The sequence below is a fragment of the Choloepus didactylus genome, chromosome 1 (genome assembly GCF_015220235.1).
Source record: "Choloepus didactylus isolate mChoDid1 chromosome 1, mChoDid1.pri, whole genome shotgun sequence".
Classification (NCBI taxonomy): domain Eukaryota; kingdom Metazoa; phylum Chordata; class Mammalia; order Pilosa; family Megalonychidae; genus Choloepus; species Choloepus didactylus.
The window spans coordinates 112321818-112348907 of NC_051307.1; the positions used below are offsets into that span (position 1 = coordinate 112321818).

At 36.5% G+C, this 27090-nt stretch overlaps 2 non-coding genes and 1 pseudogene across 2 annotated transcripts; all 3 read right to left on the reverse strand.

Moving 5' to 3' along the window:
- Window positions 1–1056: 1056 nt before the first annotated feature.
- On the reverse strand, window positions 1057–1167 carry LOC119510365. Its single transcript, XR_005211905.1, has one exon. It is a non-coding gene; the product is annotated as a U6 spliceosomal RNA (small nuclear RNA).
- An 18882-nt stretch (window positions 1168–20049) lies between these two features.
- Window positions 20050–20156, reverse strand: LOC119510851. The gene has a single exon (XR_005212046.1). It is a non-coding gene; the product is annotated as a U6 spliceosomal RNA (small nuclear RNA).
- Window positions 20157–25249: 5093 nt separating this feature from the next.
- LOC119521348 lies at window positions 25250–26866 on the reverse strand (annotated as a pseudogene).
- Window positions 26867–27090: the final 224 nt, after the last annotated feature.

Genomic DNA, 27090 nt, shown 5'->3' on the forward strand with positions numbered 1-27090 from the left:
ACACAGTCACACTGTAAAAGCTGTAAATCTATATAGTTATACAATCATCTTCAAGAATCAAGGCTACTGGATTACAGTTCAACAATTTCAGATATTTCCTTCTAGCTATTCTAATACACTAAAAACTAAAAAGGGATATCTATATAATGCATAAGAATAACCTTCAGAATGAACTCTTGACTCCATTTGAAATCTCCCAGCCACTGAAACTTTATTTTGTTTAATTTCTCTTTCCCCTTTTGGTTCAAGAAGGCGTTCTCAATCCCACAATGCCAGGGCCAGGCTCATCCCCAGGAGTCATGTCCCAAGTTGCCAGGGAGACTTACACCACTGGGAATCATGTCCCATGTTGGGAGGAGGGCAGTGAGTTTACCTGCAGAGTTGGCTTAGAGAGAGAGGCCACATATGAGCAACAAAAGAGGTACTCTGTGAGTGACTCTTAGGCATAATAATAAGTAGGTTTAGCTTCTCCTTTTCAGGAATAAGCTTTATAAGGGCAAGCCCCAAGATGGTAGGCTTGGCCTATTAAATTGGTAGTCCCCAATGCTTGTGAGAATATCAGGAATTCCCTAGGTGAGGAAGTTTAATATTTCCACATTTTTCCCCAGTCTCTTAAGGGGGCTTTGCAAACACTTTTTATTCTCTGCCCAGATTACTCTGGGATGTATTGGGGCATCACACTAACCTATAAAAACCAACAAGTTTCCTAGGGATTCAAGTTTCCATGTAATTATGGTGTTCAAATAGACTAACCATACAAGTTAAATTAGATAGTGTGCTATAGAAAATATAAATTATAAACATCTCTTCCTTTGGTCTCACATAGAAGTTAAGGTTTTAAAACACAGTCAATATCGTCCTTTACCCTTTATTCAGATTTGCCTTAGTCCTAACCAGATCGTCTTCATTCATATCTCTAATTGAAGTCTGATCTCTTTTTCAGCTTTTTTAACAGTTGCTGTGTGGGAAAATGCTGACTTTCATAGCTGCAGAATTCTAGTTCTGAGTATCAGGTGTCACACAGATAACCAAAGTTCCCGGGAATGACCAGGTTAAAAAAATATGGAACACTTCACAAATTTGCATGTCATCCTTGTGCAGGAAGGTGCCATGTTAATCTTCTCTGTATCATTCCAATTTTTGTATATGTGCTCCCACAGTGAGCACAGTAGGTTACTCTTAACTTTATAGTGTCCTAACTAGTAGCTGCACAGATATAGAAAAAGTCTGCTGGCCCTTGGCCTAGAAAATAGCAATTCGTGTGACCTAGCAGCACCACCAGTCCCCTACTTAAAAACCTTTCTTAAAAGAACTTAGAAATAAGATCGCATAGTAATGAACAGAACTCTTGCTTATACAAAAGTTATGTGTGGAACTCATGCATCCAATGAGGCCAATACCATATCTAATCAACTGATATTGGACCAAAATAATGAAGGGTGATTTATAAAAGAAAAAAAAATGTGATATGCTGATTCACAATGGAGAGAAACTTGACTGTGTGGATGTACAATCAGTCAGGTGCAACAAAAACATATGGTTCTGAACCAAGCAGTGATTTTATCAGAGGCTTTATCTCAGATCTGAATTTCCTTAGAGTTTTTCCTGGGCAGTCAGGAGACAAGAAGAAATGGACTTTGCTCAAGACATTAGGAAACTTTATCTCAGGCTTTATTCATCTGAGCAGTTCATTTGCTTCCTTCTCATAGACACTCCCAGACCTCTGATAATTAGCCGCTTGAACTTGGGGTAGTTCCTTTGAACTCCTAGACCTTCTCTGAGAGTCTGCCTCTCAGAGGGCCTCCAGTCTTTCCTGAGTAAAGAGACCTTTTTTTAAGATATTATTTTGATCTTATTGCTCAATGAGCCATTGTTTCAGGGCCCGTTATTCTCTGAACCTTAATTATAATGCCTCAAGTTGAGATTTGGAGGTATTATACCACAAATGGGTGATCACCAGACTGGCCCCAGGGCCTGTTCCAGGAATTTCCTGTTCAGTTTCTCTCTCTTGGCAGCCATACTTCCCATGCTTCTCCTCTAAGCCCTTTTCCAAGTGATTGCTCCAAATTGAGATTTGGATATCGTAGGCCCAAGCATAGATGCCCAACCGTCTCTATTCCTCCTTCAGCCCTAAGCTTGTTCCTCTCATAGGCCTTATCCTACCCTCAAGCTCCCCAGAGCTGAAATTTATTTTTTTCTGTTTCATCAGACAACCAAGGCACATTTTACCAATGCTAAACTTTGTTTTGGTTTGGATATGTAGCTAGAATTTATGAAGTGCCTACTATTTGTCAGGTACTTTATTCTTATTTGATATGGCAACCTGCAAGTTAGGCGTTACTGTATCATTTTACTGATAAGGAAACATAATCTCTTTGGAGTTAAAAACATTGCTCAATATTACATAGCATGTAAATGGCAGGCCCAGGCTTATGAACTCAGGATTGTTTGATTGCAAAGCCTATGTTCTTTCTACTTTTCTGTAGTGCCTGAGAAGTCAACTTTTCAGCTTTTGAGTTCCTGGTTAGATGATGCTTTTAGGATTAGCTAGTACAATTTACTGATATGCAAAGCCACAATCTATGCAACTTTATCAGCTGTATGTTTTTTTGGTACTCAGGATGGAATATGGCAGATGTCAGGAAGCAATATGCATCTGCTGTAGCCAGAAATCAGCACCCACATAAACATCAGTTTCCTAAACGTTTTCTGTCATATATTCTGTTATTTCTCAAAAGTACACCATCTGTCATTAAATAGATACCAGAAAATATCTGCAGCAGTTTTTCTTGTCAAGTTTCCTCTCCTCTTACAATGCATTTAACTTATGCATAGTTAAACAAGTCCTCTACAGAGTACAAAATATCTGCCAACGCATCTACCGTAAAGGAAGGGAGAGTATGTAAAATGGATTAAACATGGAGAAGCAGAATGTGTGGAGATTAAGAGCTCAGGCTCTGGTGTTTGACAGACATTGACTTTAAATCTCTGGTCTATTACTTGCTAGCTCTGGAATTTTAGCAGTCTACTTTACTCCTGTAAGCCTTAGTTTTTCATCTATAAAATGAGGACAATGAGAATAGTGATCACCTCATAGGGTTGTAAGGAATACTGAATAAGATAGTGTTCAAAACACTTAGTACAGTGACTATCCCATAGTAAGAACTCAATAAGTGTTAGATATTTTTATTATGTCCTTTTACTTGTGTGATTTTCTCCCTCCCTGTGAGTAGACTAATTATGAAGCCAGTTTATCTTTTCATTTTGCCTTATATAGTAAATAAATTTAAAAAATCAAATTAGCCTCTCCATTCATTTGTTTATTAAAAAATATTTGTTGTGCATTAAGTATTTCTCTAGTGCTAGGAAGCAAATTGTGAGCAAAAAGATTAGGTCCCTGCTCTCAGGGACTTAGAGTCTAGTACATGAGAGAGAGACCTTAAGCACATAACCACACATATACATATATAATTACAGTGAGTGGGGAATGAGAACAAGGAGGTTGTACTGAGTGGAATGGAATATGACCACGCATAAGTAACATTTGAATTGAAATTTGGAGGATGAGTACTCAAGAGTAGATGAAGAGTAGAAAAATCTCACTAAGGAAAGGGAAGAGGCAGGGTAAAAATATTCTAGAAGGAATGATGCATTCATTGCTCCTTCCTTTCCTTTCTTCTCCCCTTTCTCAGTTACTCAAAATTCATGACACTGTCAAGGGTAGAGTTCAGCTGCATTATATAGCTCTTCCAGGTAAATACTGAAATACTTTCATACTTAGCTGATAAGTAGCTTCTGCTCCAAGCTTCTGAGCACTGCCACCCCACCCTCCACTGTCTTGGCTGCCCTAGACCCTATGCCAGAATCCACCAGTCTTTCCCACAATCTAGCAACGAAAAGGGTTGATGCCTGGCATAGAAGAGGCCCTCAAAGTCCCTACATCCTCACTCAGACGGTGCTGGTGCCATGTTTGTAAAATATTTAATATCCTGGACAGGATACCAACAGTTCAGTCTCTACTTCTCCTCCCAGGAGGGATATGAAGAAGTGATAAAATAACCTACTCAGTCTCAAGAGTATGTTCTTTCCCTTCGTTTCCATTTTACCTATAGCTTTTAGTTTATTACCTACAACCTTTGAAGCTAACAGCAAGGAAGATAACTTTTCCTTTGAATGAATTACTTAGTATGTCACCTTAATGCCTTTGTTCATTGTGATCATACTTTTGTGTTGCTTATTTTAATGACACAGACATAGAAACTGTAATCTATCTTCCAAATAGAATTTAAAATGTGTAGATATAATCTCTGTAGAAGATTATCAGAGGGCACATCTTGAAATCTATTTCTAGGAATTAAATGCACAGTCCTAGTTAGCAAATAGAAAAGACTGCTGTCAGTACTATTTTTGGAAATTGAGAGCTAACTCGTTTGAACTCCTGTGGTTGAATTGAGAAATCAGTTTGGAAGTTTTCAGTTTTATTATTGCCTCTACAGTGGGAGCCAAATCATACATGTTACAATGGGATATTTAGTGAAAAGAAAATGGGTTATATTCATTACATTGTCTTTCAAAACACTAGTTAGTGGTCATCTCCATAGTTGTTTTAGTGAGGAAAAGATGCTTTTAGAACATGCAAATGCAATCTTCTAGGACCTTTCCTGAACTAACATTAGAAACATAGGCTTATAGGCTCCTTGTTCAACTTCTGCATGTTAGCCATTTGACCTATATGATTTTCAATTATGAAAAAGGTTCCTAGAAGCAGCGTTCCTTTCTTTCCATACATTTTTATTCTTGCCAGCTAATTTACCCCAGGTTTTAAAAACAAACATTGTCAGTAATTATTCCAAAGTTTCCATTTGAGCTGACAAACTTCAATCTTAGCCAGCAACTTATCCTTGTAATGATGAGTAGACAATATCTAGAGAATAAAAGACTACTGATGAGGTATCCTTTGCCACTTAAAAAAAACATAAACAAAAGAATTCTCAGGGCATCTTAAAAGGTTTCCAGAGATTGTGACAAGCAGAGGAAGTGGGGGGGGGGAGGGGGCAGCTATCATTTCTACATCTCCACATGGCATGGGATTTTAATGAGTAATTATCTTAGTGTTTAATGCTAATGAGTTAACTCTCATCCAGCAAATACATAGCAGTTATATTTTGGTTTGCAAAAATACAGAACATCATAATAGAAGTTCAAAGACTTCAGGAAGTTTTATTCAGTTAGCAAAATATATTCAATTTAAAAGAATGTCTGGATAACTAGGCCATGAGGGAATATTCCTGTCTCATAGGCAAAAGAAAGCAGAGACTATCACTGGGGAGAGGAGCAAGTGAGAGAAGAGCAGCAACCAAAGGCGGAAAGTCCACCTCCCTTTGGAAAGAATCGGGCAGCCGATTCCAGGCAGTCAGCCCTAAGATGGATGGCTGTGGTAAAGTTATCAGGCCATCCCAAATCTGACATGGTCAGCATGTAAATCTACTCCACTTATCATAATATCATAAAATAATGGAGCTTGGAGGAATTAATTCATTCAGTTAATAATTATTGAGTGTTTACTATTATATCAAGCATTGTTCTGGCTCTAAGGGTAAAGCTGCTAACAAGACACCGTAGATCCCTGCTCTCAAGAAGATTCTTATCAAATAAATTACTAATATGATTTCAGGTAATGGCAAACGCTATGAAGAGAAATGAAGGGCAGGTAAGGGGATAGTGAATGAAGTGTTGAGTTGATAATGTGGTCAGTAATTGCTCTTTGTGGAGGAGATATTTAGGCAAGGACCTAAATGACACGGAGGGGCCAAACATGTCTTTTCGGAAGAGCACTCCAAGCAAAAGGAAATTCTGGTGTGCATGGGGCCCGAGATGGGAGTGAGTTGGCATATTTGAGGAACAGCCAGAAGGTTAGTGGAATAAGTTAGGGAGAATGGGTGAAGATGAAACGGAAGATGTAGTGAAAGCCAGATCATGTAGGGTCAGGCCTTAGTAAGGAGTTTGGATTTTATCCTAGGTGTGATAGGAAACCATTGAGGATTTTGAGCAGGGGGTGCTGTGATCTGTTGAATGTTTTAAAAGGGATTACTCTGGTGGCTGTGTGGAGATATGACTGTAGAAGCATGGAGGCCAATTAGGAGGCAGTTGCAGTATTTCAGATGAAGATGATTGTGAGCACCAAGTGGTAGCAGTGGAGTGGTGATGAACGGTTGGATTCTGAATTAATTTTGAAGGTAGACCCAGTAGACATTGCTAATGGCTATTAGAATGCTTCTTTTATTTTTAGCCTAAACAACTGGGTGAATATTGGTGCCTCACGATTATAAACTGTATAAGAAGCCAACCCCAGGAAGAATGCTATAATCAGAAGTGATTGTCCACCTTACCTCGAAAGACCATCAGGGTCTCTTAATCTCTGCCATTACCGGATATCCAAACCTGCCAGGTCCCCCATCATCAGAAGGGCGATATAGCATAGTGTTTTAAGTGCGTGTGTTCTGGAGCCAGATCTAGTGCAAATCCTAGTTTTGACACTTACTACATGTGTGACATTGGCAAGTTACTTAACCTCTGTGTGCCTCAGTTTCCTTATCTGGAAAATGGGGATGAAAATAATGGTACTTATCTCATTAGGTTTGTGGGGCAGTAATTCCATGAGTTCACATATATTCACTCAGAAAAATGCCTGACATATTGTTATTGTTCTCTAAGTTAGCTGCATTATTATCACACCAATTTTTATGCCCATAAACCTTGCTTTTATCATAGACCTTATTTTTACCACTAATTGGAGTAGAGTCTATATGGAGCTCTGGAGGATTCCTTTAAATTCAGGGATCTTTTAGATTATTTAATTCCAACTTCTTTTTTTTTTTCACATTTGGGGAATATAGACCCTAGAGAGGTTAAGTGAATTGACTGAGGTCACAGAATTAATTAGTGGCTTAGCTTGCATGCCTACTTGGGTAATTTTTACTGCATTATTAACATCCATGCCTTTGTTTTAATGTGAATTTCTTGAGTTGTCCATATCCTATCAGATTTCATACACCTATCAATAAGGACACTTAATATTTATAATGTTGTCATTGGTCATTGACAGTGACTGCATATAGAAATTGTATTTGAAAATTTTTTGAGGCACATAGGGTCAGATATGTCTCAATACATCAGGCATTTTTTTTTTTTCTTTTGGCTTTGCTAGGCAAGGCTCAGAGATCCAACAACATTTATTTCAATAAGAGGGCTTTAGTAAAAAAGCTATTTGGGTAATCTATTCTAATAAGAATATTATTTCTTGATGTCTTGAGCAATGTAGGAAACAATAAGTTGGGAAAGTAGAATGTATTCACATTATTATAGAATCAGCATTGTGCAGGGAATAAAAGACTGAACTAGGCATGAGTCCATGATATAGGTTCTAGTCCAAACTCGGGATCTAATTAGTTGTGCTGTATCAAGGAAGTCACTCAACCTTCTTGCACCTTAATGCTTTGCATATAAAATGAGATGAGGAGACCAGATGATCTCCTAATTCCTTTGAGGCTTTAACATCCTTGGGATCTGTGCTGTTCACTGAATGACTGATAAAGGGTTTAAGTCATCCTGTAACTATTTTTGTGTTCACTGAGACTTAGTCAAAGGAGTCATACATAAACCCATTTAAAAAAGATTGGCTATAGCTCACTTGGGGGTTGAAGCAAAGAGTTAAAAATAGAGTAAAAAGTGGAATTTCTCTGGGCAAAAAGCAGTCATTAATTTCACAGAATATGAAGTCTGGTATAAGGAGTGGGCAGCAGGGTGATTTTTAAGAGCCCTTTCTAGGAAATTTTGTGATTATCAGATTCAACATTAGCCCAATCTTGCCATGTCCTGCCCTGACCTTGTGTGCTATTTGTAGTTACTGGGTTTCTGCTGCTAGAAGTTGACGTCCTCCCAAACTCAGTCTGCAGACTTTGCTTGCCGGCAGACCTCTATACTGGCATGATTACTAAGCATGCTTCACCTGCTCATGTAAAGAGGCCCAACTGGTTATTTCTGGAAACCTCCATTTTCCCCACCTGCCTTCACTCCCACCCATCAGGCTTTCCAAATACCTGGTGTACCATGCTAGTTGTACTTATTTTGCTGCCTAAAGTCAGTTTTTTTCTCCCAGAGTCTGCCCACTCTGGTGGACCCATCCAATCCCTGACCCATGTCATCCCTGACGGGGATGTCGCTGTGCCCATTCTGACGAGAGGGCCCCAGGGTTCCTCACATTCTCCATAGTTCCTAAGTCTGCACGAGTTGGATCCTTCTAAAAGCCACCTCTAAAGGCTGCTTCTTCATCACAAGTTCTGTGGTGGAAGCCCTGGTCTAGAGGGCTTATTGTAAGAGCAATTATTTTAGAAATGAGCTGAATGTCACTAGTGCTATACTAAGGAACATCTGGTACCATTCTCTAACTTCCACTGACTCAGGTGGAAGCATTCAGTTAATTTGGTTTGTTTAAAAAGTTAGATGGGGGATTAAGCACAGAATTAAGACTAGAACCCAGAGCTTCTGACCCACAGACTACTGTTTATTGTTTTGGTTTTGGTGTATATGAGAACTTTATTTTGACTTTTGAAATAGAATAGATTTTTAAAGAAGGTCAGTAATGGAATATACTTTATATCTGATTTTTGTCTATAAAGGATTTGAAATGGCAGCTGAAGTTTTTTTTTTTATTGTGGTAACATGCATACAATATAACATTTCCCATTTTAGCTACCTTCAAGTGTAGCATTCATTGGCATTAAAAACATTCACAATGTTGTGCTGCCATCCCTACCATCTATTACCAAAAATTTCCATCACCCCAAATAGAAACTCTGAACCCACTAAGCATTGACTTCCCATTATCCCTCACCTCCACCCCTGGTAACACGTAATCTACTTTCTGAGTCTATGATTTTGCATTCTAGTTATTTCGTGAAAGTGAAATCATACAATATCTATTCTTTTGTGTCTGGCTTAACATGATGCCTTCAAGGTTCATCCATGTTGTCACATGCATCGGAACTCCATTCCTTTTTTTTTTCTTTATTATTGTAGGTTTATAGAACAATCATGCATAAAATACAGGATTCCCATATACCCCATTATTAACATCCTGCATTGATGTGAAACATTTGTTACAATTGATGATAGCACAATATCATAATTGTCCATGGTTTAACTTAGGGTTCACTGGGTAGTATAGTTCCATGGATTTTAAAAAAAATTTTTATTCTGTTACCATATATACAATCTAACATTTCCCTTTTTAATAACATTCAGATATGTATTTCTGTGCTATTGATTACATTCACAATGTTGTACTGCCATCACCACCACCCATCACCAAAACATTTCCATCATTCCAAATTCGTGATCCCCATACATTTTAAGCTTTAACTTCACATTCCCTATCTCCACCCCATACCCTGGTAACCTACATTCTAGAGTCTGACTCTATGAATTTGCTTATTCTAATTGCTTCAAATCAATGAGATCATACAATATTTATCCTTTTATGGCTGGCTTATTTCACTCAACATGATGTCTTTATTTTTTTTTTTAGACTTTTTTTTTTATTTTATTTTGAAATAAATTCAAAGTTACAGGAACAATTGCAAAAACAATACAAACCCCATACACAGAACTCCAGCATACCCCGAACCCCCTCCCCCGATACTCCAATCCACCAACTTTAACATCCTGTCACACCACCATTTCTTTCTTTCCTTCCCTCCCTCCCTCCCTCCCTCCCTATCATCCATCGTCTTTTGCTCTGTTTTCTGAACATATGAGAGCAGCTGCACACATCTTTGAACAAACGATATAATTCACATATACATTTCCCATGAACAAGAACATTCTTTTATGCATTCCCATTAAGTGCAGCTAAGAAATTCAAGAAATTCAACATTGATACAAAGCTTACATTCTGTATTTCCTTTTTTTTTTTTCTTATGTCCCAACTATGTCCCTTTGAGCCTCTTCTTCTCCATCCTCAGATCCCATCCAGGATCATCCTTGGCATTTAATTGTCATTATCTACTTAAACTGTCTTTTTTTTTTTAATACAGCCTAAATCTTCCCATTCCAACCCTTCCCTACCATTCCATTAGTGGGATTAATCACATTTAGAATGTTGCAATGCTATCAGCTTTCCACCACTGAGGTTTAGACTCTTAAACACTAATTTACTGCCTCTCTGGAATTAAAACTAACAACATGGAAGAGGAGAGAACAGAGACTAGGGTTAGGGTGTTCCAAGGGTCTAGAGGAAGTCAGAAATAAAGATTAACTTTAGCCTTTGTGGAGTGAAGTATGTATATTAACAGAGAAGGGTATAAAGGAATAGAAGCTAAATAAGTATTAGCAAAAAGAGGTATAAAAGAGAATAAAGAAAATATGATAAATCCAATAGCAAGCAGGAAAAGGAAAAAAAGAGACTAACAGTGTGATAAATAGAAAACAAATTAAAATAGTGGAAACAAGCCCCAATATATTAATAATCCCAATAAAGAACCATTAAACTCTCTTATTAAAAGGCAGAGATTCTGATTGGATTTTTTTTAATACTTTAAATAGTGCCTAGCACACAGAAAGCACTGTATGTGTTAGCTATTATTATCATTACTGAGAGGCTGTGAAATCATGTTCATTAAACAGTTTTGAAACAAGCATCTGACTTGATAGTTCAATTATCTATCTGTAAAAAAACTATATAATCTTTGTAGACCACTTTCAGGTACAGAATTCTGTTATTTAATAAATCTTATATATAATCATGAGAGAGAAACTAGACATTTGGGGGCTACTGAAATATACTACAGAGTAACTATACTTTGCTGATCTTACAGCTAAAATTTAAAAGCCTCTAACATAACATTTTACTGTTTCCCTCTAACTCCCTTTGTAAGGAAGTTAAATGGAGAGAGAATATAGCACTAGACAATGCCATGAAAGTGTGCTTTTCAGAGGCAAGAACTCTGTGAAACACTGCATGTTGGAATCTGTAAGTGGAGTCCATAGATTTGTGTATAGAAGCAACCTAAATTATATTACTAAATACTTAGTGAAATTGCTAGGCTTGGGAAAATTGTCAAAGGTCCCAGGGGAAGAACATTTAAGGAATGAAAGAGCACCCAAAAGATGGATGTTCCTCAAAGGAACATTAAAGCCTCAAGAAAAGACTATACTGATACAGAATAAGATACTTAGAAAGAAGAAACTTAATTGGCTGAACCAAATGCTAAATAATGACCCAAAATACAAATGGGAATTCAACACAAAGTGAAAACTAGGCCAGCTTTCTAAAAGAAGCACAAAGAATATTTACTTATTTATTTTATTTAAATTTTCATGCTGTCTACTTCCAAAAGGTTTTGAGAGTGTAAGAATCTTTGAGTTACAAAGAAACAACTGTCACACACAGGAGGAAAACTAGAAAAGCAAAAGTGAGAACTAAGTCATCGTTTCTAGGAAACATGGGATCTGTTTACTGAACAGGTAAGAAAGTAGCACTAAAGCCTTACAGTCTCAATTTTCTTTGCTTAACCAAATAAAACAGGTGTTCTGAAATCCACATTTGCTAGCAAGGTCCCTAGCAAGGACTCAAGCAAAGGTCTTTGCTTCCACTATCAGAGGTCCAAGTGCTCTTTTCTGGGGCCTCAGGGAACTTGACCTACCATTCCCCAATTTGCACTTTTAGTCCTATAACTCTTCAGCCAGCACATCTCAATCAATAACTATTTATGGGTCAACTGCCTACTCCTTACTCAGCACATTGCCAGATGCTGTGTGGGAGGCAGGTGACATATAAGACAAGATCCTTGTCCACAGGGAATTTGTAATAAGCTTGATCCAATGCCAGAATAATCAAAAACAGAATTCTTAAAAGGACTCAATCCCTAAGAGACAAAAAATGGGAAGAGGAGAGAAGGGAAAAATACATTCTTTCCAATAAGTGACAAGGAAAGGGAAAGGGCTTTAGCTAGTAATTGAGTCTGAGTTACAATTTAACAGGCAGAGGTGAAAAAGTAAAAGACATGAACCCAGTTCCAGTAGAGGCATCCTTGGCATGTGTACCGGTTTGTATATATTATGTCCCCCAGAAAAAGCCATGCAATCTTGTGGGGGCAGACATATTAGTGGGGATTAAGTTGGAACGTTTGGATTAGGTTGTTTCCATGGAAATGCACCCCACCCAACTGTGGGTGATAACTCTGATTGGATAATTTCCATGGAGGTGTAGCCCCACCCCTTCAGCATGGCCCTTGATTAATTTAGTAGAGCAATATATAAGCTCAGACAGAACGAGCGAGCTTGCTACAGCCAAGAGGGACACCCTGAAGAATGCACAGGAGCTGAGAGAGTAGCTGCAGATGAGAGACAATTTGAAGACAGCTGTTAAAAGCAGACTTACTCCAGAGAAGCTAAGACAAACACCCCAAGAGCAACTGAGAGTGACATTTTGAAGAGGAGCTGTGGCCTAGAGAGGAATGACCTGGGAGAAAGTCATTTTGAAACCAGAACTTGGAGCAGAAGCCAGCCACGTGCCTTCCCAGCTAACAGAGGTTTTCTGGATGCCACTGGCCATCCTCCAGTGAAGGTACCCAATTGTTGATATGCTACCTTGGACACTTTATGGCCTTAAGACTGTAACTGTGTAACCAAATAAACCCCCTTTATAAAAGCCAATACATTTCTGGTGCTTTGCATCCTGGCAGCATTAGCAAACTAGAACAGGATGTATGCCAGGAATAATGTATGTACACAGCGTCTGGCATTGGGAAAGCACCTAGTAAGGAGCTGCCATCATTATTATGAACACTGGGCAGGCTAGGGTGGGTCTCCAAAAACCTCTGTGTAAGAGGAAGTATGAAACACAAGGCTGCCTAGGTTAGGGAGGCTGGATTAAGTGGTGCTTGAAAATTACCAAAGGAATTTACATCTGCTCTAAGGGAGTAGCAGCACAACTAAAGCAGAGCTTTACTGGTCTGACAGGTGATGGGTGGGACTGACTAATGGGGGAAGAAACTAGCACTGGGAAGGAACTGCTGGCACCATTTATATTCAACATGATGTCTTTAAGGTTCATCCACGTTGTCGGATGTATCATGACTTCAATCTTTTTTATGGCTGAAAAACATTCCTTTGTATGTATATACCTCATTTTATTTATCCATTCATCAGTTGGTGGACACTGGGGTTGCTTCCTTCTTTTGGCAATTGTGAATAATGCTGCCTTGAACCTCGAAGTGCAAATATCTGTTTGAGTTCTTGCTTTCAGTTCTTTGGGGTATATAATTAGTAGTGGGTTTGCCAGGTCATATGGTGCTTCAATACTTAGATTTCTGAGGAACTGCCAAACTGTTCAACACTTATTTTCCATTTTTAAAATGGCAGCCACTCTAATGGGTGTGAAATGGTATCTCACTGTGGTTTTGATTTGCATTTCTCTGATGTGCAATGATGTTAAGCATCTTTTCATATGCTTCCTGGCTATTTGTATATTTCTTTGGAGAGATGTCTATTCAAGTCTTTTGCTCATTTTTTATTTGGATTGTTTGTCTTTTTGTTGTTAAGTTGAAAGATTACGTATTCTGGATATTAAACTCTTATAGGATATGTGGTTTCCAAATATTTTCTCCTATTATGTAGGTTGTCATTTTACTTTCATAATAAAGCCCAATGAGGCACAAAAGGTTTTAATCTTGATGAAGTCCCACTTAACTATTTTTTTCTTTTCTCACTTGTCCTTTGGGTATAAAGTTTAAGAAACCCATTGCCAAACACAAGGTCCTGAAGAGGCTTCCCTACCTTTTTTCTAGGAGTTTGATAGTTCTGTCTGTTATATTCACATCTTTGATCAATTTTGAGTTTACTTTTGTATAAGGTTGAGGTAGAGGGCGCCCCTCTTTTTTTTTTTTTTTTTTTTTTTAATAAATAGTGATCTAATTTTCCCAGCACCATTTGTTGAAGAAACTATTCTTTTTCAATAGAGTGGTCTTTGCCCTCTGGTCAAAAATCATTTGCCTATAAATGTGAAGGTTGATTTCTGAGCTCTCAATTCTATTCTGTTGGTTTATATGTCTGTCCTGTGCCAGTACTATGCTGTTTTGATTACTGTGGCTTTGTAATAAGTTTTAAGATCAGGAAGTACAACTCCTTCAACTTCCTTCTTATATGGAAGGCCCCTTACCCTTCCATATAAATTTGATAGTTGCCTTTTCCATTTCTACAGAGAAGGTTGTTGGAATTTTGATTGGGATTACATTGAATCTATAAATTGCTTTGGGTAGGATTGACATTGATACTTAGTCTTCCAATCCAAGAACACAGAATGTCCTTCCATTTATGTAGGTCTTCTCTGATTTCTTTTAGCAATGTTTTGTAGTTTTCTGTATAAACTACAGTCTGCAGGAATTGAAAGGATATAGAGCCTATTTATTTAATAAACTTATTATTATTAACACCAACTATATGCAAAGCATATGTATGAGGCTAGGATTAAAAATGGTAATAAAGATGATCTCTGTTAAGGTCTGGTATCTAGATGACTGTGAAATAGTTACAAATTCTCTATACATGTCTTCCTTAGAGCACATTGCAAATTGAGTCATAGAAATCACCCTAAACATTGGTCAAGGCAGATACGTAAACTACTCTTGGTTATATTTTCTTTGGTTACCTGGGGCTATTTTAAAAGAAATGAGCAAAATTCCCTGCCATATAGATTGCATTAAGTACTCAATGAGAGTTAATTGAATAAATAAATAACCAAATGTTTTTATGAAATGATCATGGTCAAGTCCACTTCCATGGAAGTAAAAGCAGAAAGAAAACTGAGTTGCTACAGCTCCTGGCTATTGTTTGGCAAACACATAGGAAAGAATACAGTCTTGGACTTTCCACTTATTTCAGACTTTTTAGACCTGACAGGTAACTCCACTGCTAAAGCCTGCCCCCAGAAGATCCAGCAGGAATATTTCCACACTGATCAAAGCAATAATAGTTTTTCAGTTACTGTGATAAAATTTATTATGATGTTGGCTGTTGGCATTGGCTATAGATGAATACTGGGAAACATTGTTGTCAACAGAAAAAGTACTTTAATATATGTGCTCTGCATCCTAAATGATGTACTGATATATACATTGTTAGGCACTCTGAATATTTACATCCCTTCACCTTCAAATGTTTTTAAGTGGTTCTTGTAGTACAGTGAAAAGAAAATAGAGTTGGATGTGAATTCAAATCCAAGTTCTGCCACTTATGAATTTGAGTAAGTTATTTAACCTCTTTAGCTTCATATTTTTTTGGTAAAGTAGGGATAACAATAATAATCATAATATTTTTGAGATAATTTGTGTCAAATATCTATTGTAGTACATGGCATATAGTAAAGTTCTCAATAAATATTATTTATATTAATACAATATACATATAATAGATTCATGTAAATATTTGTTGAATGAATGAACAATTGCATAACTCTAGTATGAACAGAACCTCAGGGATATTTTACCATTTATTCCAGTTTTGCGCAACTCTTTTTCATAGAACCAACATATCACTTTTTTTTTTTTCCTGTGAACATGTATCTTTTTTCTTAACTGCAATCTTTTGGTGTCATGCCAGGGAAGTCTTGGAATATCTTGTTTCCCAGACCAAACTTCATTGGCCATTTGTCAAGTGACAACCATTTCTTCATTTGAGAACAAATTGGACATGGAACTACTGTACACATGGTTTGGATTTCTCTCCAAAGAGATAAATTATAAATACAATAAGCAAGGGAGGAAATGAGGGCATAAACTGTTCTTCAGATTTTTTCCTACCTTGATCTGTCATGAGGATTTTTCATGGTTGCTACTTTGAAATATTTATATTGGAGAAAAGTGTAATGTGAATTTCAGTGCCCCAAATGAGACTGAAAGAGTCTCTAACACTAACAATCATCTTGTAATAAAAAACTGAGGCAGATCACCTCAGTTCCAAGGAAAGAGTAACTATAGACAAATGCTTCTGTGCCTACTGCTCCTACTTATTAGATGTGGGTGGAAGTTCTTCACTGTTGGAAGTTTTGAAACAATGAAAGGAAAGGACCCTCAGAAGAGAGAGCTGAGCAAACTTTGTGGGTAATATTGGATTACTTCTAAGTTTGTCTTGAATGGAAAATAAAAGGAACTTTATTTAAAACTGTTCTGACTGATGTCTGTCTTTGGAAGTTCTGAATCTTTCTTGCTTTGCCTTATACAAAGAACTGATTGACTAATTTCTGACCTATCAAGCCATTGTCTCCCTGATCAATGGCTAAGTAGTTCTTCCAAATTGTGTCCCACTTCTGTTATCTAATTTCATATTCCTTCTGGGTTTCTTTATTTACTTACATCAGACTAATATGTTCAATAGTTGTTTTTTAAAAAAATCATATTCCTTTTATTTTTTTTTAAAGCCTTTACTTTTAAAATTTTAATTTGACTGAATGGTATTGGCCAAAATCAGGATAGCACTAGGGAAGGTTAGTTGTCTGCCAAGAGATCTCTATTTGATGTATTCTTACTGGTTTAGGTAAGGCTATTCTCCTTCAGTGAAAAGAAGCCTGAGTATGCATTAGGTTGAATGATATGAAAATGCCAATATTTGGCTGTTTTTGACCTCCAAAACTAGCTATTTCATTTAGTTCAACGCAATCCATCAGGGTAGATCCCTGCCTCAGGGCAGAACCATTTTAACCAGCCTCAGAGAGGTTGATGTATAAACCAGAGTGCTGCTTTCCTAACTTGTAACTATCATGGGAAGCAACTATGGCACACACTGGCCAAGAAGTCAAATGATAAGCCAGTCCTTATCAAAGCCACAGAATTTCTTTTGAAGGAAAAAAGGTTGAATTATTTCTTATAAAAAGTACCATTCAAATATGTACAAATGTCAAACTAAATATAACCTTTTAGATGTACAGATCTTATATAACAGTAAAACAAAAAAAGTGCAACTTAAGTATGAAGAAAATTAGAAAAAAAATAAAATTTTAATGAACCACATTGATTTAATATGGCAATTTTTTTTTTTTTTTTTTTTTTTTTTTTTTTTTTTTTTTGCCAAACGAATCACAAATTGCATTATTGACATGACAGCAATTTCAATTTCAATATTTCATTCGTGGAGATTCTTCTGAAACTTCACAGAACTGTCCATGTGCATGTAATTACTCAGTTTCCTTCACACTTATTTCTACTGTGAAACCTTCATACCTACAGTGTGGAGTGATACCATTTGTTCTTCTCTTGGCATGGATGTCTTTAAAGCATTACAATCGGAGAGAAGTTGGATATTTCATAATTAAAAGTACGTTTCCCAATTTAAAGGTACTCTGTGGTGCTTGAACTATCCCAAACATTAACACAGATGCTTGCTTATTTCTGTTCACCTTTATATGTGGTCAGAAAGTAGCTCTTTGGGGATCCAGCTTTATGTGGGAATTTTCTATTAGATTTCCCACTTTGTGGGGAACTTCGTGCCGTAACTCTAGCAATTATCTCAATTGAGAGGACTGTTCAGAGTTTTTAAAATGGCTTGAAAAGTAAGTATTCAGTTACTATTATTTTAATTTTAAATAAGTCTTTGAAGTTAAATTCTCATCTGTGATTTAAATCATGTCTAGGTTGAGAGTGCATCCCTCTGCTTTTCCTTTGCAGTAGGCATTTTTCCTTTTTTCCTGTCAAATTTCATTAGATTAGAAATTAGTTACGTAGTTTCCATCCAAACCTTCTATCACCTAATTGCTGAAAAGAGATGATGGATTTCCGTCTTTATGGATGCTAAAAAGTTAAGTAATGACTCAGGAATTAAGTAATTGTACAGACTTTTTATATTAATTTTGTAATCAATGTTGCCTACATGTCACTTTATTATTTTGAGACTAAACAACAGGAAAGAAGTCTTTTTAAAGAAGCCTAAATTATATCAAAGTTCCCCTCTTTAGTAGTTTTTATTTTTGAAGTTTTTAATTTTAAAGAAAAGGTGTCCAAAATTAATTACAGTCACTCTTCTAATTATAGCTTTTAAGTGGCTAAAGGCTCATAGCTTAAGTGCAAGCTGTTCCTTAAGATACAGGGCAAGTAAAAAGAGCTAATGCCGTTATGGGGGAATGATTGGCTCTCTGAGGTATATTTCAGAATTAACTCATCTGTATTAATTAACCATTTGGAGATCAATTACTGATGAGCTTAAGAAACTTCAACATGATTTAAGGAATCAGCACCCTAAGATATAGCCAATATAAAATCAATTAATTTGGAAATTTGTAACATACTATGTTGTAACAGTATGATAGATCTTCAGTGACTGAAATATAGACAAAGGATAATCAGAGAGAAAGAAATTGTTTTTTTTTATAACCAACTCATGAATGTATTCATCAAACATTAATTGAGCATTTAGCCCTTGAACTAGATACTGAGGATACATAATAGCTCAGTGGCTTTGCGTACACTGTTCTGTCCTCTAAGAATGCCTTTGCCACTTCTTCCTCTGGAAAACTATTCAGACTGCAATATTCAGCAAGATGTGTAAATTAATTTTTTAGCTATTATTTCTTTGAATATCTTTTCTGCCCTTTTCTCTCCTCTCTTTGGTATTCCCATTACATGTATGTTAGTGTGCTTAGTGGTGTCTCCTATTTCTCTGAGTCTCTGTTTATATTAATTCATTCTTTTTTCTCTCTGTTCTTCAGATTGTATTATCTATTAATATATCTTATAAATCTTAGTCCATATTAGTGAGGAGTTATAATATTTGTTTCTTCGTTTCTGACTTATTTCAGTCAACATACTGTCCTCAGGCTTCATTCATCTAGTTGCATGCTTCATAACTTCATTGTTTCTTGCAGCCACTCAATATTCCATTGTATGTATACACCACAGTTCACCCTTCTGTTTATCAGTCATTGTACCCTTAGGCCACCTCTATCCATTGCAAATCATGAATACTGCCGCCATAAACAACACAAGTGTGCAAGTGTCCATTTGCGTCCCTGCTTTCAGTTTTTCCAAGTATAGACCTAATAATGGGATTGCAGGATCATATAGCAACCCTATACTTAGCTTCCTGTGGAACCACCACACTGCCCTCCAGATGAGCTGCACTACTTTCCTGCCAATAGTGAATAGGTACATCCCTCCTTCCACATTTTCTCTATCACTAAATTTCTGTTTATTTTTAAACAGTTTATTCACACACCATAGAATCCATCGTAAGTAAGCAATCAATGGCTTCTGGTATAAGCATATAGTTATGCATTCACCACCACAATCTATATGAGGACATTTCCGTTTCTTCCACAAAGAAAGAAGAGGAGGGAAAAAATGAATAAAAAATTAAACAATAAAAAATAAAGTAAAAAGGAGAAACAACGATAATATCAAGAATCCTACACCCTCCCTTATATCCCCCTCTTATTGATATTCAGCTTTTGTATATTGCCTTTGTCACATTTCATGGAAGTATATTACAATGTTATTGTTAACTATAGACTCTAATTTGCATTGATTGTATTTTTCCATATACCATCCCATTTTCAAAATCTTGCAATGCTGACATTCATTTGTTCTCCTTCATGTAAAAACATTCTTATATTTGTATGTTTAATTACCATCATTGTCTACTCTAAGTTTAGTTAAATTATACAGTCCCAGTCCTTATCCTCTATCTTTCCTTCTGGTGTCATACATGCCCCTAGCCTTTCTCTTTCCACCGTATTGACATTCACCTTTGTTCAGTGTATTTACGATATTGTTCTACCATCAGGTATATTGTGCTATCCATTTCTGGATCTTTACAATCAATCCTGATGAACATTCTTTACTACTTCAGCATCAAGTGCCCAATCTCTACCCTCTTTCTATCTTCTGATAACCTGTGTTCTTGACTTAAGCTCTCAAAGTTTGCTCATTAATGTTAGTTCATATTAGTGATTTTTTTTCAGTGTCTGTTTGTCTGAAAATATTTTAAGCTCTCCCTCATTTTTGAAAAAATATGGAACACTTCATGAATTTGCATGTCCTCCTTGCACAGGGGCCATGCTAATCTTCTCTGTATCATTCCAATTTCAGTATATGTGCTGCCAAAGTGAGCACATTACTGCTTGTATCTTCCTCCTGTATATGGGCTATAATTTCTGTTTCTTTGCATTTTTTGTAATGTGTTTTTGTTGAAAACTGGACATTTTAGGTAATATAGTAACTTTGGATACTGATCCCCACCCTTGGGGGGGTTGTTTTTATTGAGCTTCCTTGATTGTTTATTTGTTTAGTGACTTGTCCAAACTAATTATGTGAAATCTATCCCCTCCCCAAGTATGTAACCTCTGATGTTCCTGCTTCAGTTTTTTCTCCCTTGGTATTTTTCTTTTAGCCTGGCTACCAAGGCATCACCCCTGGGTCGGCCTAGGACACTCATTGGTCAAAGGTTTTGTTTAAGCGCCCTTAGACAGTTCGATTTTTTATTCTTTACCATTGTATGTGTGTGTGCCTTAGAGAACTACTCTAAGCAGTCCATGGAATTTAAATTTTGGCCCTATATTCAGCTAGGTACTACTAGCTTGGAGGCTCCCTGTCTGACAGTTTCTGAGAGGGTACAACACTGGTCATGTACACATTCTTCCAGATTGCCAGGGATGAGTATGATTTATTTTTAAAACATTTATTTATTTAGTAATCATAATTTTTCCTTATTTATTTTTATTTACATACGTTCTACACCCCCCAAGCAAAATCTGCCTCCTGCTCCCCAACTTCATCCCCTGATAACCTCTAATTGACTTTCTGTTTCTAGAAATTTGTTATTTCTAGGCATCTCATATAAGTGACATCACACATTATTGTCCTTATTTGCATTGCTTATTTCACTCAGCATTATATTTTCAAGGTTCATCCATATTGCAGTGTGACTCAGCACTTCATTCCTTCTTATGAACAAGTAATACTCTACTGTGTGTATGTTCCACATTTTGTTTGTCCATTCATTTGTTAATGGATGCTTGGGTTGTGTCCATCTTTTTGGCTATTGTGAATAATACTGCTATGAACATTGATGTACAAGTATCTCTTTGAGACTCTGTTTTTACTTTCTTTGGGTATATACCTAGAAGGGGAATCGCCAGGTCATGTGGGAATTCTATATTTAACTTTTTGAGGGAATTGTGATATTGCTTTCCACAATGTCTGCTCCATTTAAAATTCCCACTAACAATGAACTAGAGTTCTAATTTCTCCATATCCTTTCCAACACTTATTTTGCATTTTTAAAATAATAGCTATCCTGTGGGTATAAATAGAATCTCATTGTGGTTTAGATTTACATTTCCCTAATGGGTAATGATGTTGAGCATCTTTTCATTTGCTTACTGGCCATTTGTATATCCTCTTTGGAAAGATGTCTAAGTCCTTTGCCCATTTTTTAATTGGGTAGTTTGTTTTTTTGTTGTTGCATTGTAAAAGTTCTTTACACATTCTGGACTTTAAGCCCTTATCTGTATATGGCTTGTAACTATTTTCTTCTGTTCTGTGGGCTGTCTTTTAATTTTCTTGATGATGTCTTTTAATGTACAAAAGTTCTTAATTTTGATGAAGTCCAATTATCTATAATTTCTTTTGTTGCTTGTGTCATATCTAAGAATAAACTGCTAATTCCCAGGTTATTAAGATTTGCCTCTGCATTTTACATGGTTTAAAAATTTGTGGATAGCCTCATTATTTATGATTTATTATGTGCAGGATTATATAGGAGTATTTAAAGATTTCTGCTCCCCAAAGTTTACAGGATAGTGATTTGAAATCATGGTGTGTGACTTCAAATTATCAAATTCAGGTAGTCATTGATTAAGTAATCAAATTATAGGAGGAAAGGGAAAACAAGTAAATAATTGCCATTGGACAAAAATCTTTTCATTAAAATTATGATACATTTTAATAAGAGAGAAATAACCATTGTCAAAAATAAGCCTGTCTTCTTTTTCTGTATTTACTAACAACTCTGCAAGTGGACTCTATGAGACATTTTTGTTTTGACAACAAAGCAGTACATAACTCAATTTCATACATGATTTATTTTGCTTTTGAACTGTGCATTTATAAGCACATTTTAGTGCATAATTGAGCTAAATTTCATTAAAATTTTTTTATTTCACTTTTGAAGATCACCAACCCAACTTCCATTTATGGTTGCTTTTGTAACTCAATAATGAGACATTGGAGTCATTTTCTTAAATTAAAATAAATAAATAAATAAAAAAGGAATGTCCTCTGGGGTGGTAGTGGTGGTGGGGGGGGGGTAGGTAATGTATTCCCTACTTTTCAGAAATGTTTGCATTTTTAATTGTCTGAGAGATACGTTGATGGTCACACCTCTGAATTCCTAGCCAGTCTGCAGGATTTCATACTGAGATTTTGTAGCTGTCTTGATTTGCAGGGTAGTATGCTGATAGTCAACTTCAAATGACTTCTCATAGACACATTTAATGGAAACTGAATTGCCGTTGTCATTATATGTATTAAAATAAGAAAAAAATTGTCACTTTCATTTATTCTATTTTGGCAAATGAAACAGATAAGAACTTTTTCTAGTTCTTTTACTTTGCAGTTAAAGAAAAAGACCATAATTTGGGAGGAATATGTTCTTTTCAGTTGGCTGTTCTACATTTTGAAGGATTTGATATGATATGATACCTTTATTAACTGGAGACCTATATTGGTATCATGTTTTTTGTGTGTTTCAGTTATTTTTTATAGGATCAGAAACAATTCATTGTACAATGAAGCTTCAAGATCACGAATAACTGAGAGGAAGTGCATACCCTAAACATTACGAAATGTAGAACTTAGGATGCTAGGTCTCAAGTGCTATAAAATGAAACTCAAACTGGCATGAGCAAAATACAGAATTTAGTGCCTCAAGTTACTGAACAGTCTAGGAAGTACAGCTGGCTTTCAGGTGCAGCTTGATCCAGAGGTTCCAATGATGTCATCAGAACTCCTTTTCTCTCCATTTATTAGGTCTGTCTTCTACCATCTTTTACTGTAACCAGGGGCTGAGGTTCTAAGAATAGGACAGATACTGTGGAAATTAGATGAGTGGAGTAAGGGAAGGATAAGTTCCCAGAAGAAGAGGGAGGTGTGGGGGGATGGGAGGAAGGCAGAATCCTGATCAGAAGAGATGAGTGTAGAACAGACTAAAAACAGATATTTACCCTAGAAGCCTAATTTTAACATAACACCAAGTAAGTTTCTGTAATTAAAGGAAAAGGAGTTTTGATCTGAATTTTTAATTGCACCTGATTTTAATGACTTGATTCGTGCATCTCAGTGGTAGGAATATACCTGCTGGGAAGACCAGATTGTTTACCTTCACTGGGTCTTCTTGGGTAATGCTTGGATGGCCCCTGCCTATGTTTATTTTTGCAAACACTACCTTATTTGTAGGTACATTATTTAGATTTGTTAGTACAATTTAGCCTAGAAAAGCAGTCTGTTTCTTTAAGATTCTTCTTGTTTCTGATAATGTTTCATTTTGTGTTGGTTTTCTTCTTTAATTTCCAGAGGGAAATTTTGTTATTAAGTTCTGGGCAGGAAGTGGACTATTGCCATTCAGAATTTTGGAGTGTTTTGTACATTTTTCTGGGGTAGTGAATATAATTTTAGCAGAGTAATTTCTGTTGCAAGCAAATTCTTAAGTACTAAATAAAGTTTTAGTTTTGTTATTAGGTGGTCAATCTGTTGTGTGCACATGAAGCATGGTTTGGCCATGTATAAGGAAACTTAGAAGATTGGGGGAAATCTAAGAAATTGTTTTCACCATCCACTATTGATGCAGAAAGATGCATCCTTCACCATTTTTCTTTCACCTTATTCTTCCTTTCTCCATGTTGTACCTCTTTAACAAAGATTTATGATATGGCACCATCATGTTCTCCAAACCCAAAACCTAAAGTCATCAAATATGCCTCCATCTCCCTCAGCCCACACCAACTAGTCACTAAATCCTATTGATTCTTCCTCTTAAAATCTTCTCATCTGTCTGTTCCTTTTTGCCTCACTGCTACAGGCTCTCTTTACAACTTCTTGGCTATCTGCTGTCACTCTCCAAACTGCCCCAATTCTGGCCCCAGCCCCATCTCAGCACTGCAGTGATAGTGCTCTTTCTGATATGATGATTTGATTGTATAACCCCTTTTAGATGAATTCTCATAGGCTTCAGGGTATGGTTCAGATTCCTTGGCTTAGCACACAAAGCCCTTAGTGTTCTGGCATCACACCACTTATTCAGCTCGATTTTCTGTCTTGGTGGTACCTTGAATCCTTTGCTTTAGACAGTCCAAATAAAGTAGTTTGCATGTTTCTTTGTCTCCCCTCTTTTCCTTGCCAGCTCAGTAACCCTTACTCATCTTTCAAAATTTGGCCCAATCATTACCTTCTTCCTGATGTTATTTGCCACCACTGTGGCTGAATTTCATGACCTACATCTGGCCTCCTTAGCACTTTTGCATTGCACTTTTCACACTGTCAAGTAATTGTTGGTTTACGCTTCCAGATGATAAGTGGAATTGTTAGTTTGTCTTCCACTTGATAACTGATGGCCTTGAGGGCAAGGTCTGTATCTGACTGTAGTACTAGGCCTTTAGGAGAGGTGCTCAATAAATATTTACTGACTGAATGTATTAATTAATACATTGATGACGTTCTGAACATATACTATCCCAATCATTTGAAGAAATACTATCAATGTTATAGTTTGTTTTAAGGAAATGAAAAGAACACAATTTAGCCACACTCTTAAGTTTATTTAAGCACTTATGGAAGACTTCTTATTAACGTTTTATTTATTTATTTGTTTGTTTGTTTGTTTGTTTTTCAGAGTTTAGGGTTTTTAATTTGTCCCAAAGTCACTGAAGCAAAACTCATGATAAAACATTCTGCTTTCCTTTACAACCCCAGCACAGAAAACTATTTGTAGGAAAAATATGAGTTTGTACATGGGATGAAACTTAATATAAGTTCAAAACTTACAAATAAGGATTAGCTCTATCATTCATTTCTTTAAAAAGTTAATATGAATATCCAGTCAAAACCAACAGGGCATCTCTCATGAAAGGGTATCTTTATGGGTTGCCAAGCAGACCACAGGACTGTATACTGTTTTGGAATGTCATTGATCAGGTAACAGAGTAAAAACCCTAGGATCCTTCTTTCAAATGAAAAAGGATAGACAGACTGCGACAGAAGAAACTATTCAAACTTTGTCTCTTTCTTTGTGGCTTGTAAACGCCTCCTCTTCCTCTTCCTCCTCCGAAGTCTCTTCACCCTCAAAAGCCTCTCTGGCCTCTGCCACCACCAAATCCACCTTGGCCTCTTCTGCCATCACCTCGGCCTCCAAATCCTCCTCTGCCTCTGCCACAACCCTCGAAGCTTCCTTAGCCCTTAGGTTTGATCCAATCCTAAGTAACCTTGTCTCCATCAATTTTACCATGTTTCCATGACCTTCTTGGTGGTTTTGGCATCTTCCTCACTGTTGAAGTCTGAAAAACCAAACCCTTTGGGGGATTCTGTTTCCTGGTCAGTGACTTTCCTGGCACGAATGGAGCCATCAAATGACTCCTTCTGTGTCTCTTTGGTGGTGTCCTTTGACAGACTTTTGATGAACAGAGTTTTGGATGGCTGATTTTTTGGACTAGGTGATCCCCTGGGCCCTTGAAACTCCGGCCAGATTGCTTTGCCCTCAATTTCTCTTTTATTACAGGAATTTAAATCTTCTTTAGCATCTTCAAATGAAGCAGATTGTATAAATGCATACCCTTTAGATTTGCCATTTTGGTTCTGGGGCAGATTGATAGAAGATGCCTTCTCAAATCCTTCCTGAAGAGTTTCTTTTGTTGCATTTAGTAGGAGAGGTTGTTTAAAACCCGAGTTTTTGATGCACCACTCCAAGTGCTATTCTTTCCACCTGTATAGTCTTGACTTTGCCCTTTCTTTCCTGTATAGTACAGAAAAATGGATTGACCATCTATCTCTGTTCCCTGCTTTTCTTCCAGGGTTTTCTCTGCTTCAGTTTCAGCCTTAAATTCAGTATAAGCAATTGTACCCCCTTTTTAAAAAGTGTATGTGCAAAATTTTTAGTGAATCATGTCTACCTCATTTAAATATTTCATCACTTGTATTCATAAAGTGAATATAGGACCTTTCCACTGGAGTCTTAGGGTGGCCTAACTTTCAGAAGTTTAATTATGAGATTATTATTGTCATTCCTATTTCTTAACTTATTTTTTGCTCATCATTGTTTTTGGTGATGGAGTTCTGGTCTGTTTTGCAGAAATAACCTGGAATTCAAAGTATGGTTTGCTCCCTTATTTAAATGTTTTTATTAAATGCCAAAAATCTACTAAAGTGTTGGAGCTCTTTTGAGGTAATTTCCATTCATTTCCCTAAAATGGTTTATGAGGAAATGGAATGCAACAATGGAATTTTACAGCAAATCAGACATTGACTTTTCCTTTATTGAAGGCATTATTCACCTCATTGGACAGACTAATTTTCTTTCATCTAGATATTAGAAAAATATGTTTCCAATATGAAGCAAAAATGAGTCAAAGAAAATAAGATAAATGTGTCCATGTGGATTAACCATCTCTCTAAACTAAGTAATAAGTAGTATCTTGAAACTTAAAACAGTTGCAAAATGTGCATAAGACAAAGTAAAAAACAAAAAGAAAAATATTTATGGAAAGATGTGTTACAATAGTTGCAAGGTCAGAAATCTTGTTGTAGTTCTTACTTTTGATCTGACATTGTGCCATTGAGCTAAAACTTAATTCAGCATTTATTGTACCTCTATTATGAGCAATGTACTATACTAGATGTTTCAGGTAACCCAAATATAAGTTGTCATGTGAGAAGATAGATTGAGATAGGAACAATAATAGAGGTACAAAAATCATTTTAGAAGGAAGAAGCTGAAGGGGAGAGATTAATTCCAAGTGGTAAGATTTGGGTCTGGTCCATGGAGGTAGAATTTGAACAG